The sequence below is a fragment of the Cebidichthys violaceus genome, unplaced genomic scaffold (genome assembly GCF_023349555.1).
Source record: "Cebidichthys violaceus isolate CVI_PGR_0920_01 unplaced genomic scaffold, fCebVio1.0.p SCAF_16, whole genome shotgun sequence".
Taxonomy (NCBI): Eukaryota; Metazoa; Chordata; class Actinopteri; order Perciformes; family Stichaeidae; genus Cebidichthys; species Cebidichthys violaceus.
This window is the reverse complement of record NW_027176329.1, coordinates 3,924,054-3,936,353: the sequence shown is the minus strand read 5'-3', so window position 1 is coordinate 3,936,353 and position 12,300 is coordinate 3,924,054. Positions and strand designations below refer to the sequence as shown.

At 41.5% G+C, this 12,300-nt stretch overlaps 1 protein-coding gene across 2 annotated transcripts in view; it reads left to right on the top strand.

The window, feature by feature from the left end:
* Positions 1–12,300, top strand: part of gabbr1b (gamma-aminobutyric acid (GABA) B receptor, 1b) — a 160,415-nt gene that overhangs the window by 47,066 nt on the left and 101,049 nt on the right. The window lies entirely within an intron of this gene.

Genomic DNA, 12,300 nt, shown 5'->3' with positions numbered 1-12,300 from the left:
GTAGATGATTAATAACATCCTTTATAAAGTGCTAGTAAATGATTAAGAACGTATTTATACTAATGGTTAGAAACTATGTTAATATATGCTTTATAAATGTGTATTAATACTGCAATTCATGATTAATTCAGGTAGTTACTAGTCATTAAGTATTTTGTGTGACCTCATCTAAAGTGTGGACTATCTATGCTTTACAAAGCATTTATAAATGACATTGAAAGGCTATCAGTGCCTCAAAACCCACAAAAGTCAGAAAAGACAAATAGACAAAACACAAAGTGATAAAGAACATATCAATATTTATTACAAGATGCAAACAATGTACTCTTAAATACAAACCTTTCAGCCATTCATTCTTGTAAAAAAATACTCTAGTTAGTGACTTGCTAGCAGCAAGGCTAGCTACATACTCAACCTCCATAATGTGTAATGTTACGTGACTGTCATTCTTTCTAGTCCGTGTCCGCGCGTCCTTTCAACTTAAGTCTGAGATTCCATAGCGTAAGAGCTCAGTTCCTGAGCGAAACGTTTGTCCCAAGTTGATGACGTATGAAGCGGGCTTTTCCTTTGTCCCACGTCGATGACATATTGAAGGCAGGATTTCTCATTTCGCGGTTGTAAACAATGAGCAGATTCGCCGCCTGCCATCGGGACATGCAACTGAAGAAAAGTGTGAACAGTGGAGATCAATATGCTTGGTTAAAATGAATAATTAAATAAGTAAATGTAAACTAATATGCAAAGCTCCTGGCTAGCTCCAGTTGTACATTTACAAATGTTTTATATCAGCCATGTTCTCCTGAAGAAGAATCTGTTTGTTTCGTTTTTTTTACATGAATGAATGGCTGAGAGGTTTGTTTTTACAGTACATTGTTTGCATCTTGTAATAAATATTGATATGTTCTTGATCACTTTGTGTTTTGTCTTTTTGTCTTTTCTGTTGAGAAGATAACTGACTTTTGTGGGTTTTGAGGCACTGATAGCCTTTCAATGTCATTTATAAATACTTTGTAAGTCATAGATAGTCCTCACTTTAGATGAGGTCACACAGCATACTTAATAAATGACTAGTAACTACCTGAATTAATCATGAATTGTACTATTAATACGCATTTATAAAGCCTATATTACCATAGTCCCTAACCATTAGTGCATATCTAAATCATTATATATATAAATGCATGAATAATGTACATCTAAATAAGTTCTTAATCATTTACTAGCACTTTATAAAGGATGTTATTAATCATCTACAACTCCTTAATAATTGGTTTGTAATATATATAATACTTCATTTACAAATGGGGAATCCATCATTTATAAAGTATGAAAACACAATCACCAAACACATAATAGACAAGCTTATTAATCAAGAATACAACAATTATAACTGTTGTTATGAATTGTATACTAATGAGTGTTAATGTAGGAACAATGCTTTATAAATGATGAATTAAGTGTTTACTCATACTTAACTAATGCTTCTTAGTGTGTAGTTATTATGACTAAAAATGACACAAAAATCAAAATGGCCGACTTCCGGTACGGTTTACAGCATGGTTCTTTATTTTAAGTCTTTATGGGATACATGAGCCTACCAAGTTTCATGCATGTAACTGAAATGTAGCGCTGGGGCACTAGGGGGCACTATGGAGGCAATTTAAAACGGCCAAGCCAGAAACCCATATAAAATATGTATTTCCATGATCTATGACACATGCACAAAGTTCCATGAGTTTTTGAGCGTCCCAAGCCACTGAACCATCAGCTTCTTTTTCATGGCAAATGATGCGTTGCCACGGCAACAGCGTTCAACAAAAACTCACAATATTCATGATGAAGCGTCTTCAATGTCATAAGGCTTTTCTTAGTAGATTTGAGACTGATCTGGTCAACTGGCTAGGAGGAGTAAATAAAAGTATAAAATGTGACATTTCCTTTTGCCAGTAGGTGGCTCTATGAGTTATTGAACATTGTGGCATTGATATATGCTCAGACCTGAATTAGCATCATGCATATGTAATTTTTTGCAGATTGAATAATGTACCTTGGAGTTATAACAACTTTATTGTTCATCCAGAATGAGGCAAAATGGCCGCCACACCACTTCAAGGTTCTTCCATGAAAACTCACCAATTTGACAACTTTTCATCAAAGGCCTGAAGAGCATCCTGACCAAATTTGAGGTTGATCCCATGAATTCTGTAGGAGGAGTTTGTTAAAGTACAAAGGCTGAAAACTGCGAAAAGTGACAAAAAAGCACAATATGGCACGTTTACTGTAGTGCCCCCTTGTGGTTGAATGAAATAAAAATGTCAGGGTATGTTACAGTATGCGATGTGCACATATGCTGCAAATATGGTGATTTTAGGACAAATGTTTGAGAAGTTATGTGTATTGATATATAAGCCACACCCCTAAGAAGTTTATTGGTCCATATCTTGTAAACGCAAAGAGATATCAAAAGGCTTTTGATAACTTTTGATGATGTAGATCCAATAATGAATCTTGGTATCAATCAAATTCAGCGTGTAGGAGAAGTTCGCAAAAATGTGTTTTTCACAAAATTCAAAATGGCGGAAAATCTAAGTAGGCGGAGTTTAAGGATCTGAGAGGCTTTTTGTAGATATAGCGGAGGTGGACATGTGTGTTGAATTTCAAGTAAATTGGACATACTGGCCGAGGGGCATCGCCGGTCCAAATTCTAGGGGGTGCTAGAGAGCCATTTATTTACACACAAATATGCAACTTATATCCTATGGCTATATTCACCAGGCCAGACAAGTGTGCAAAATTTGGTGAGTTTTTGGGTATGGCAAGTCCCCCAAATATGCGGCCGAATTACTATGTGTATTCAAATTTCAATAGGGCCTTCGCGGCCTGACATTGTCGGTTGCTCGGGCTCTAATTAAAAAAACTTGCCTGAACAGGGCTGGTAGGTGAGTCATCCTCCAGTGACAGTACTCTCATTCAGTGACAGTACTCTCATTCAGTGACAGTACTCTCATCTTTTCTCAGGGTGGCGATATTGTGCTGCTGCTGTTTCCATCCCAGATGAGCAGTGGGTGGTGTTAAGCCTGTTAAACCTCACAATTCTTTGTTCCGAGTAGAGGTCTTTAAGAGCTTTGTGCAGTTGGTAATATCCTGTGAATAACCAAGCAGCAAACAGCTACTGTGGTTCATGTTTTTTTGGCAGGTATGTTCTAAAATGAAGAGTTCCTTTGCCTCACTAGCGGCAATACTGATTGAGTCTGTTGGGCTGTGGAAACACAAATAGGATTTTATAACCTGGATGACCGTAAAACCATCACTTCAGATCATTATTCATCTTTACTTTTAGCCTTCTAGTTTTCATATTTGTTCTGGTTTAAGATAATCATATTAACCTCATGATATTTTACAATCAGTGTAAAACATCAGGTCAGTTAATTATTGAATTAGTGAATTAACTTAAAAGATTCAGTTCCTCCTGTATTCTCATTCTATACAGTACATGGCATCTTCATGTGACTGAATTGCAACAGGAAGTGTTTACCATTTGACCCCTTTTCCCATTTCCATAAGGACAAGACAAGAAAAACCATACACAACCAAAATACCACAAAAACCAGAAAGATATTTTTAGAGCTGGGATAGTTCCTGAGGTCATGAGTCTGTCTGTGTAGCTGTGGTGTGACCTCCAGGTTGAGGTGACATCTGATTTGCTCAAACAAGATTGGATTGATTGAGTCATTAAAAGCCCACACACACACACATTCCTCTGTGTCCTCAATGGTACATACAGGGCTTACATAAGTATTGGTCCTCTCTTGGTAGGTTTGGTGTGATGTCATATTCTTTCCATTTTGTAATAATGGATTTAATGGTGCTCCGTTAAATCATGTGACAGAACATGTAACACTTAAATTGCACACAAATTGTACTTTGTTTAAAGATTTAGTGGCATCTCGTGGTAAATACTCCTCTGCTCAACCCTCCCTTTCCAAGCGTGTCAGAGAACTGCGGTGGCCTTCTGGTAGAAGAGAGTTATCTTTAGGATTTTAGTACAACTAGGAGCTGAACTATCAATACTCTGCTTTTCTACATAACTAAACAATTGCTTTTAAAAACATACATCATTTTAAAAAACAAATAAATTCAGAACAGGATTAGAATTTATATTGAAGCTATATCTAAATATTGATTCTAAAGCAGAAACTGTTCTTTTAAAAACAGCAAAGTCAATAACATCTCACTGATGAATGTAACCTTCACTGCTCCATAATTTGGGTTTTAGATTACCTTATTTCCAGACCCAGTTTGTCTGATTTAAAGCTTCTGACACTTTTAAACCAAGAGCCCTCCAGGGAACAGTTCTGCAGTTTTATTTACTCTTACACAGCCAGGCTTCGGGGAAATCTCTCTGCTGACTCGGCACCTTTTAGGCCTCATATTTGAATAGTGAGCCTGTAGAGACGATGTGGAGAGATTTGTCAGCTGGTGTTGTGTTAATTACCTCAACCTTTCTATTAGGAAGAACTAAGAAGCAAGCTATTGACCTTTGATAAAGGAAAGAGGGAGCTTCACTAATTCTTATCCAAATTCAGCAGATTCATTTGTGTCACCTTACAGATATCTTTGGGGTTCTTATTGATTTGAAATTAAACTGGTCAGAAAATGTTAACGATGTTTAAGAACGGACAGTGTAGAACAAGTTGATATACCTCAGGAAAGTAAAGTCTTCCGAGGTCAGTAGGAAGCTTTTAAATGTTCGCAACCACATTTTGGAGCACCCGGTTCATTAGAAAGGGTTTTAGAGAAAAGAACCAAGAGGAGAGTTGAAGGTGAAATGTTGTTTGCTGTAGCTAGTTTAAACCATGTGTGACCAGTTAAAGATGTCCAGGTGCTCCTCACACCTCAACATTTAGAGGCTCTTTTGTGCTGTGAAATGTTGAAATGACATGTGATATTTGCGGTTTTCTATGATGAAGGATGTATTTATTACATAATTATCTTGTATAATTGCATTTATGTCATTTTGTTTTTAGTGTCTTACACATTTTCACATTATAACATATCAGTTTTCCTTCTCTTGCCAGAAAAATGTATCAGCTCTGAATCAATGATATATTCAAATAAGCCAAACACATCAGTTGAGTTAATTTATTTTTAAAAAATGCAAAAATAAGCACAACATACATACAGAACAAAATAGAAAAATAGAAAGAATAACCAATGATTATGTTTGGCAACAATAAAAGAAGCATGAGATACGGGTCAGGTGCTGCTGACAGTCATGGCGTACAACTGCCCAAAAAGATACAAGGAGAAAGAAGGCAACAGTAAACCGAATTTAAGCATTACATTTTCAGCATATATTATTCTTTGCACTGTTGTTTAGTTAGTTAATTTTAATATTATTCTATTTCATTGTATATATATTTTAATGCATTTTTATATTTAATATTTTGTTATTTTTATTGAATATATTGTGCATTTTTATATTTGCATTTTTTTGCGTTCAAAGTCTCAGATCTGTCGTCATTGCGCTAATGTCTCCACTTAGATGTCTCTCTGCCGACATTGTCCTACTGTGCCGTGTGCAGTGATAAATGTCTGTCAGTGCCACAATCTGAGATTTCCAGGTTTGCATGTAGATGATGATTATAGGAAGGATGGTGAGGATGGGGAGACACAGAGGAGGGAGGAAAGGAGGGATGGTGAGGCTGGGGAGACACGGAGGAGGGAGGAAAGGAGGGGTGGGGAGACATGGAGGAGGGAGGGGAGGAGGGATGGGGAGACATGGGGGAGAGGAGGGATGGTGAGGCTGGGGAGACACGGAGGAGGGAGGAAAGGAGGGATGGGGAGACATGGGGGAGGGAGGAGAGAAGGGATGGGGAGACATGGAGGAGGGAAGAGAGGAGGGATGGTGAGACACGCAGGAGGGAGGAGAGGAGGGATGGTGAGACTGGGGAGACACGGAGGAGGGAGGAGAGGAGGGATGGGGAGACATGGGGGAGAGGAGGGATGGTGAGGCTGGGGAGACACGGAGGAGGGAGGAAAGGAGGGATGGGGAGACATGGAGAAGGGAGGAGAGGAGTGATGGTGAGGCTGGGGAGACATGGAGGAGGGAGGGGAGGAGTGATGGTGAGACTGGGGAGACATGGAGGAGGGAGGAGAGGAGGGATGGGGAGACATGGAGGGTGGAGGAGAGGAGGGATGGTGAGGCTGGGGAGACATGGAGGAGGGATGGTGGTTGTACCAGCGTGAAGTAACGAAGAAGCAGAGCAGGGTGAGAGTGGGGACTGAAAGAGAAGCAGAGGACAGGAGATTTATGTCTCTTGTCTATTTCACCAATGCTAGTGTGTGGATGAATGAAGCAGGAGAAAGCTCTCTGCTCTTCCATTACAGTCCAACTGACTCCCTGGCTTCGGGGACACACTGTCCTCCTGTCTCCACCCTAATGAACAGCCAGCATCTCTTTTATTGTTAGACGACAGAAAGAGGCAGGTTAGTAGTGAGAGAAAGTACCCAGGGCCCCAACATATGCCTGGAGTTTGTTGTTATCTGCAGTTTTGTTATTAGCATTATAAGAAAACGACTAATAAATAGTTTGACAGACTATTCCTTGTATCTAAAACTCTGCCCCTCTTTGAAAGAAGCATATCTTTAAGTCCACTCCCACTGTAGGGTTGGCAAAAATAGTAAATCTCCAAATGTGTATTATGCTGACGATGACTTCAGACAAAAATATATAGGTAACAAAATACCTCATAAATATGTGAGGACATGTGTGTGCCGACTAAAACCTTCTGCACATATAACAACAATAAACCCTGGTCTACTGAAAAACTCAGGCAGCTTCATCGGGCTAAGGAGGAGGCCTACAGAAGTGGGGACAGGATTCTGTACAACCAGGCCAGAAACACACTTGACGAGGGAGATCAAGGTAGCAAAGAGGAGCTACACTGAAAAGTTGGAAAACAGGTTGTCAGCCAACGACCCCTCGTCAGTATGGGGAGACCTGGAAGTACTCACCAATTACAGGAGAACACCCCCCCCTCACCGGCACTGAGGATCTGTGAAGAGGATGTGAGTCGGCTCTTCCACAGACAGAAGATCAGGAAGGCACCGGGCCCAGGTGTGTCACCCTCCTGCCTGAAAGTCTGTGCCGACCAGGTGGCCCCCATCGCAGATCTTTAACCGATCACTGGAGCTGTGTGAAGTCCCCTCATGCTTCAAATGCTCCACAATCATCCCGGTCCCCAAGAAATCCTCCATCACAGGATTAAATGACCACAGGCCCGTCGCCCTGTGGTCATGAAATCCTTTGAGAGCCCGGTGTTGACCCATCTGAAGGACATCACAGGGCCCCTGCTGGACCCCCTGCAGTTTGCCTACCGAACAAACCAGTCGAGAATGATGCAGTCAACATGGGACTGCACTACATGCTGCAACACCTCGACTCCCCAGGGTCATATGCAAGGGTTCTGTTTGTGGACTTCAGCTCAGCGTTCAACACCATCATCCCGGAAATACTTCAACCGAAACTCTCCCAGCTCACTGTGCCAACCTTTACCTGTCAGTGGATCACAAACTTCCTGACAGACAGTGTGAGGAATTGTATGTATATTGAGTGTATGTGAGGGGGGTTTTGAGGAAGGAGAGAGGTAGAATCCTAACAACAGGACGCAGCAGGTGAGGCTGGGAAAAATCACATCCATTGCATCACATTAGCACTGGCGCCCCCCAGGGATGTGTGTGCTCTCCCCACTGCTCTTCTCCCTCTATACCAACGACTGCACCTCAGAGGACCCGACTGTTAAACTCCTGAAGTTCGCAGACGACACAACGGTCATCGGCCTCATCAGGGACGGTGATGAGTCTGCGTACAGACGGGAGGTTGAACAGCTCTGCTGTGGTCAGAACAACCTGGAGCTGAACAAGCTCAAAACTGTGGAGATGACAGTGGACTTCAGGAAGAGCCCCCCAACACTGCCCCCCCCCCCCCTCACCATACTCAACAACACTGTATCTGCTGTGGAGACTTACAGGTTTCTGGGATCCACAATCTCCCAGCACCTGAAGTGGGCCTCCAACATCAACACCATCAGGAAAAAGGCCCAGCAGAGGTTGTACTTCCTGCTCCAGCTCAGGAAGTACAACCTGCTTCAGGAGCTGCTGATCCTGTTTTACTCCACCATCATCCAGTCTGTTCTCTGTTCTTCCATCACTGTGTGGTTTGGATCGGCCACCAAACAGGACAGAATCAGACTACAACGGATTGTCAGGTATGCAGAGAGGATCATTGGTTCCAGCCTGCCCTCCATCCTGGACTTGTACACCTCCAGAGTCAGGAAACGGGCTGGAAAGATCACTGCAGACCCATCACACCCTGGACACAAGCTGTTCCATCTCCTCCCCTCTGGTAGGCGCTACAGAGCTCTGTACGCCAAAACCACCAGACACAGGAACAGCTTCTTTCCACTGGCCGTCACTGATGAACACTTAATCAGACATACTGCACCTCCATTTGCACTACTATCCCAAATCCATTGTCATTGTTGTTGTTCTTTATGTTCATATATATTCTTCGATATGTATTTATATTTATATTGTACATTGTAGTTAAATGTTAAAAGTTTATGCCTAGTTTCTCTGTTCTACTTTCTTGTCTTTAATGTCCTTATATTATTATATATATTTCTATATTATATTATATTTCTCTTGTTTATTTGTATATTCCATGTATGTACGTTGAGAGCAATGTGAAAACCGGAGTCAAATTCCATGTATGCGTATGCATGCATGGCTAATAAAGCTGATTCTGAAATGAAGCAGCGTTGCCTTCAGTTTGAGAAACAGACACAGAGTTTACACTGACAGGACATTTGTACCACTCACATCAAGGAGTCTGTTTTGCATCGTATATTCTATTACGCAATATGAATTAATGTAATTATTATTGAACTCTGTAAATCCTCCGAGGTGATTGTTGGACTGTTGGTGGCTTCTCTCACAAGTCCTCTTCCTGCTTGGTCCTGGTCTGGAGTCCAGTCTTGTCTCAACCAAGGTCACTTTAAACTAGTTAATTTAACATTCAGTCAAATATGACACAGAAATAAATAACAGTGTAGCTACCGCTGCAGATGCATGTGTCTGTATTTTAATTGAGGTATTTGTACAGGAGTGACAATGTCTTAAAAGCGGAAGGGGGTCCACTGAGGCTGCGGGGGCTCAGATTGTTGTGCTACACCGCTGGAGAAAGCAGTGACTATGCTACATTCACATGATGGGAGGGAAGCTGTCTGACAAACGTTCAAAGAAACTACTTGGAAGTTGTTTGTTGCTGTCAAACATCTGTTTTTTCTGACTTTGGCTGCTCATTATAAAAATTCTCTGCCTTATCAGACTTTGCACGTCCACTTAGTGAAACATCTGACTTCATTTTTAGCACTAAATCTACCATATGTCTACTGTTATCGAAATTACAGCCCCTGTGTGTGTGTGTGCTGCTGTAGCATTTTCCTGCACAAACTGTAACCATAAGACGACTGATGGATGAAGATCCCATGCACAAATGATTGAGGGGTGGGGCATGTGATAGCAACCCTGCCTCCTAGAAAATTATCTTCATAAACAACTAATGTGCAACAGCAAATACGTTTTGAAGGAAACATAATGCCATCCAGATTATGTTTCCTATTAACATAATGAAGAAATGTTGTTAATTAGTATTAGTATGTGGCAAGTTACATAGCTGTTGATGCAGATCAATACATTTTTAATTGACAACAATTGTCAATTGGCGGATTTTTAATCCGCCAAAATAGAAATATGTTTAATATGTTTAACTTCCTATACTTTAGGCACTCACAACACTTGGTAAAGAGTAGGGAAATAACATGCTGGCTTTATACAGAAATAGTCTGCGGTGACTTGAATCACAAAACAAAACATGATGATGAACAATCTTTCCCCATGTCAGGACAGCTGCCTCTGTTCCTCTGTCCCTGCCTCCAGACACGTACCTCTTTCCTCATGCACCTCTGAGGAACCTCAGACCTGTCCACCAGACTTTCTCAACATTACACTTTTTCACAGCAGACATTTTGACTTACAGCAGGAAGAGCTCTGGTAAAATTGCTGACATGAACGATGGCTTAATAAATCTAGTGAGAAGTAGGGTCATTCTCTCATTGAGTTCAATACAATCAGACTTCTTTTTGCAACCACAGGAGTCGCCCCCTGATGGACATTAGAGAGAATGCAGGTTTAAGGAACTTCTGCATTGGCCTCACTTTCCAGAACCAGAGGTTGCTGCCTGACAATGACATGGCAAAATGTTGTGTAAAAAAAGCTCTTTATCTGCAGACTGTATTAACCAATAGCATATGAGCAATAATCAAAATATTAACCAATGCATATGAAAAGCTAGGAAACTAGCATTACCATGACATTACCTTAACCGTAACAGTCAAGCTAACGTTAGCTTGACTGTTATGTCAGTAATACAGATCAAGCAAATCCCATTTCACTGCACATAATCATAACCGCACAATAACTTGTTCCTGTTCTAGCTAGGCTAAGAGCTTTATGTTGCAGAGCAATATAGCATAATCTACCTTTCAACGCGATGTCACAGAAATAAGTGAAATGACAACACGTTCTCACTCCACAGCTTGATAAGTGGCCCCAATGATCTATGATCTGAAGTACCTTAGTAGCATGAGTTTTGCATATGTCAAGTTCATGCACACACTGTCTTTACAGGAAACAACTTTGTTAGGTTGTGGATTTTGGGTTTAAATCACTACGTTTGTAATTAAGTTACGTAAAGTTATGTAACTTAAAATAAGTCAACGCTGACTTTTGGTTTCACATGGGACACAAACTCCCAGTCTGCTTGGTTAAAGTCCTGTGTTTGTTTGACCCATCCATCGCTCCCAACTACCACTAACAAAGCGGAATGTATTGATCTTTATACTACAGAACCTCTCTTCCTCCTTGACTCCCACCATAACTACGGCGACGTGGAGCGTCATAGTTTGACGTGCAGGTCCACTGACCAAGCTGCTGTCTTTGAAGAGATGGGTGTGAGAACAGGCTGGACTTTACATTGGTGGTGTTTCTGTTACGTTACATTATTGCCACCACATAATGTTAAGGAGGTAAAGGTTACTTTACGTATTTCTGTACTCTAACTTTTAGTTCAGTTTCCAGGAGGAGTCACCAAATTAAAAAAAGTAAATACAGATAATAAAAAACCCTACCAAAACAAAAGCTTAAGGAAACAGTTACCTTATGAATTGACCTTCCTAAGAGTCGTTTACACCACCTGCAGACACACCTGCCTCCCATCATCTCAGCAGGCCTTCAGTGTATACAGCCAGCTTATCAACCCTCTAACTTTGCCAGTTTCTCATGTTGTGCACTTGTGTTCCAGCAGTTTCATAATTGTCGCTGTTATCTGATATTCGCTAACTGACCTGCTGCCTGTTTACGTCCTGCCTGCCTTGCTCCTCTGGATTTCTCCGCTTGTTTCCTTCTCAAACCTGCCTGTTAATTTGAACATTGTCAAATGTTCTGCCTCAGTGTCTGCATTACATTTAAATACATTTGGCAGCACAATATAACATTACATTACATTACAGTCATTTAGCAGACGTTTTTATCCAAAGCGACTTACAATAAGTGCATTCAACATTGGTAATCAAAAGAACTACTAGTCACCAGAAGTCATAAGTACATTTCCTTTTCCAAACAAGCATCTAAGAGCATGAAGCAGAGCATAACTCAGAGCCAAAGTACAGTGCAGAAACAAGAAAAACAGTTAGTGCTATAAGTAATACGAATACAATAAGTGCAACAAGCTAGTATGAAAACAATAAGTGCTAAGTGGAAGGCTCAGGGTAGCACTTCCTGAAGAGGTGGGTTTTCAGCCTGATGAAAGATGGGCAGCGACTCCGCTGTCCTGACGTCAGTGGGAAGTTCATTCCACCACTGTGGGGCCAGGACAGAAAACAGCCGTGACCGGGTCGATCGGCCGCCGGGACCTCTGAGCGACGGGGCGACCGATCGCCCCGAGGCAGCAGAGCGAAGTGGTCGGCCGGGGGTGTAGGGCTTGACCATGGCCTGGAGATAGGAAGGAGCTGTTCCTTTCACTGACCTGTAGGCTAGCACCAGAGTCTTAAACTGGATGAGCTCTTACAGGTAGCCAGTGTAGATAACGGAGAAAGGAAGTTGTGTGGGAGAACTTGGGGCGATTGAACTCCAGGTGAGCCGCGGCTTTCTGGACAAGCTCCAGAGGTCTGATGGCCG